At 68.7% G+C, this 3,565-nt stretch overlaps 1 protein-coding gene across 1 annotated transcript in view; it reads right to left on the minus strand.

Annotated features, from left to right (window-relative positions):
• MLST8 (MTOR associated protein, LST8 homolog (S. cerevisiae)) overlaps window positions 1–145 on the minus strand; it is a 3,030-nt gene extending 2,885 nt beyond the window's left edge. The window contains exon 1 of the mRNA XM_004692169.2: window positions 47–145. The gene's annotated coding sequence lies outside the window, so the exon portion shown is untranslated. The remainder of the gene's footprint in view (window positions 1–46) is intronic.
• Window positions 146–3,565: the final 3,420 nt, after the last annotated feature.

Consider the following 3,565-nt stretch of genomic DNA (forward strand, 5'->3'; position numbering starts at 1 on the left):
GGCCGCCAGCGGCCGCTTCCCGGCCCTCGCCCCGCGGCCTCCGTACCTCACGCGCGGCTCCGCGCTCCGCCGCGCTCCAGGACGGCGAGAGGAGCGGGAGAGAGTCGATCGGGGCCGACGCCGAGCGCTGAGCTATCGATGGTCCCTAAGGGCGACACCACCGGCCGTGCGGGGGAGGCTGGGAAGAGACCAAGTTGGGGCGGGGGGGGAGAACCGGACGGGGTCTGGGTGAGGCCGGGCGGCGCCGGCTTCTCCGCACCCGCCCCCCCCCTCCCAGATCCCAGGCCGGGCCCCCCACCCTCCAGCCCCTGGAGTCACCCAGTTCCCAGTGAATTTCAGATAACAAGTCTTTTTGGTTTTTTTTTTTTTTAAGATTTATTTATTTACAGAAGTGGGGTGTAGGCCAGAGATGCGGAGGGTGAGAGGCTTCCCCAGAGACAGAGCGGGGAGCAGAGGGACGAAGCCCACTGCCAAGGGGAGCAGCGGCGGGTCAGGAGAGGTCTGCCGCGCCCTGGGGTCACCTCTGGACCTCTGGGCAGGTGGGATCATGCGAAGCGGCTTAAGCCTCTTCGTGCTGCGCTTTAACCCCCGGCGCCACCAGGGGGGGCCGACAACAGTCATTTTTTAACTGACCTAGGGACAGTTCTGAGCCGCAGGCAGAACCAGGGTGCTGTGGGCGCGGCTGGTGCGCCTGGGCCCGGCCCTTGGCCAGCTGCTCAGCCCAGTGGCCCCTGCCAATCGGGGTCCTGTGCCTCCTTTCCACTCCGGCCCCCCCACCCAGGTCTCACCCTGGCGCAGGGGCGCTGGGCACAATACCAGCTCAGGAGTTCACCACACCCCTTCCTTCCTCTGGCCCTGAGCCGAGGCCACAGAGGCCAGCCTACCAGGCCCTGGGCCTGGAGCTTTCCTGCCCACCCCGCCACCCCTCGGCCTCAAACCCCATGAAACAAGCCTGAACCCTCCTTTCCTCCAGTGCCCCCGCCGCCCACTTGTCCACAACACCGGACCCTGCCTCTAACCCCCCCACCCCAGTCCCGCGCCTTCCAGTGAGAATGCCGGCAGGGCACAGCTGCCCTGCCTGTCAACCCCCGCTTCTGTGCAGCCCCAGCGGGGCTCCCTACAGCTCCCAGAACTGCGGCCCCATCAGGACCAGGGGCTCTGGGGCTCTGCCCTCTCAGGTCTCCGCTCTGGGGCCCCAGCTCAGATCCTGCAAGACCCCCAGGCACCACCGCACTGTGGCCAGGACATGGGGAACATCCCGCCCAGCGGGGCCCCCGGCCTGTGTCAGCCAGGCTGGCCAGAGGCGCCACCCCATCTCCGAGCCGCCTCCAGGCCACCTGCTGCCCACGCCGCCCTCCCTTCACCCGGGCTACAGGGCCCAGCCAGGCCCCCTGTGCATCCCCCCCGCTTCTTGCCCCGGGGGGCTGCCCGAGTTGGGGGCAGGCGGGGGCCCCGTCCGCCCACCCTCGAACTAGGCCCGCCCTCTGCCTCTGCCAGCCTGGCTCCTGTTCTCCGGCACCCCTCCCTGCACCCCAGGGGTGCGCAGCAGTCCACGAAGGTGGAGCTCATCCCGACATGAGCCTCTCACGGTAAACAGTGGAGGGCATTCGGTGCTCTGTGGCGCCCTGCTCCGGAGCCCGGACCTCCCCGAGCCCCGCGTGGCCCAGCATCTGGGCCCTCCCGGCCACCGAGGCCCTGCGAAGTGGCAGTGGCGAGCACGGAGGCAGGCCGCTGCTCCGTCACTGCGGGGGCTCTTCTCTCACCCCCATCACCAAAGGGCTGGAGGGACAGCGGCTGCAGGGTAGACGGGGACAGGGTCATAGCGGTGGAGCCTCCTGGCTCCAGGGCCAGCCCAGGCTGCAGCCCGGGGGCCCAGCCTCAGCCATTCTGCTGGCTCAGCGGCCTCCTCCCGGGATCTCCGCGCAGGACTGACTTCCTGGAGGGCCCCATGTCCAGGCCTCTGCGTCCCGGTCCCCAGCATGGCTGGTGTGCCCGCGCTTGGAAGGCCTCGTCCGCCCTGGCTGCAGCAGCAGGGGGCGGCTGATTCCAGGGACGCTCCCCGGGTGGCTGGGCTAGGGCCCCCCAACCCTCTGAGTGTGCAACCCTCACCAGGCGGGGTGGGGGGACAAGTGCCCCCACCTCCCAGCAGCTGGGTCCACAGACCGCAGTCTCTCCCCCAACCCCCACCGCCTTGCAGCTGTTTCCCAGATGCTGGCCGTGCAGTCGGGGCTTGCCCAGGGTGTGGCCCCGAGGTTGCCCGGGCAGGATGCAGGGCGAGGGCCCAGGCACGGCCAGTCAGTGCGGGCGTCAGGCGGCTGACCTGCAACGTGCGCTGGGCTCATGGTGGTGGTGTCTGCGCCAGGGCGGAACGCCTCAGCCTGACCAGGCGCCGGCCTAACGGGGATGTACCAGCTAGCTTTTTATTTCGGGGGTGCTCTTTTGGCAACGCCTTCTGTGGGCTAGGCCCTTTTGCTAGAACAGCGAGAGAGCCACGCCTGGACCGACACCGGGCCACCGCACAGCGGGCCTGCCGGGAAGTGCCCGGCGCCACGAGGCAGGTCGCCAAGGAGGGACTCTCTCTTGCCCCCATTTTATGAAGGGGAAGTCGAGATTCAGGAAGACAATGTGACCAGGAAAACAAACCCAGGGCGAGGTGGACGCAAGGCCAGGTCCCCACCCAGAGACCGGCCCTCGGGAGGGTCTCTGGCTTCCCTGAGCCTTTGCTTCTTCATCTGGAAAATGGGCACAGCCCCCAACTGCCACCCATGGGACTCGGTCCCCCACCCTGGGCACACTGGGTGGAACCCCCAGACCTGGCCCACCAGCAGTGACCAGCCTGGCGTCGGCACAGCAGGTGCCCAGAAATTGGTCACCAGAGAGTGGGGCCGGGACAGCCTGGCACTTAAAGCCGGCCCCGGCCAGCACGCGCAGGGATGGGCTTGCTCCGGGAATGTCTTGGGTGACCCGCAGGGGGCATGACCAGCTGCCAGGATCAGGGATCCCAGGGCCTGCTGCTTCCGCTTCCCCAGCCTCTGGAAGGTCCCAGCCTGCGGGAAGGCCCAGAGCCCAAGGGCAGGCGGGCCAGGCCACCCTCCAGGCCTGCAGCCTGCCCTCCCACGCCAGGCCAGTGTCTCCACCTGAACACCACCCCCGCCTTCAGGCAGGGGTCAGGGGAGAAGGGTGGGCGCTGACCAGCTGCCAGGCTGTGACAGAGGGCAGGTGGCTGTGCAGGGGCTCTGGGCCTAGCCGGGACTGGGGCCCTGGGCCCTGGGGGTGGGGGTGGGGGACGGGGGTAACCCAGGGGTGAGTCCCCACCAATGGTAGGGGGGGTAGCACCCTACTTGCTGCGTGTGGGGCTGCCCCCGGCCTGGGGTTCAGCTGCGCCAAGGAGGGGCTGGAGCAGAGCAGCAGGTTGGAGAGAGGAGGCTGCTGGGGGGGGAAGGTGCGAAGGGGGGCGGCTGCGGGTTCCCTGACACCGAATTCATTATTGGGAGATTCCGCTTCACAGCCGTCGACACCTCCCACGGGAGCCGCGGGCCAGAAATGTCTGACAGCCTCTGGCGGC

The sequence above is a fragment of the Condylura cristata genome, unplaced genomic scaffold (assembly GCF_000260355.1).
Source record: "Condylura cristata isolate star-nosed mole 26May11 unplaced genomic scaffold, ConCri1.0 scaffold00032, whole genome shotgun sequence".
Lineage (NCBI taxonomy): Eukaryota > Metazoa > Chordata > Mammalia > Eulipotyphla > Talpidae > Condylura > Condylura cristata.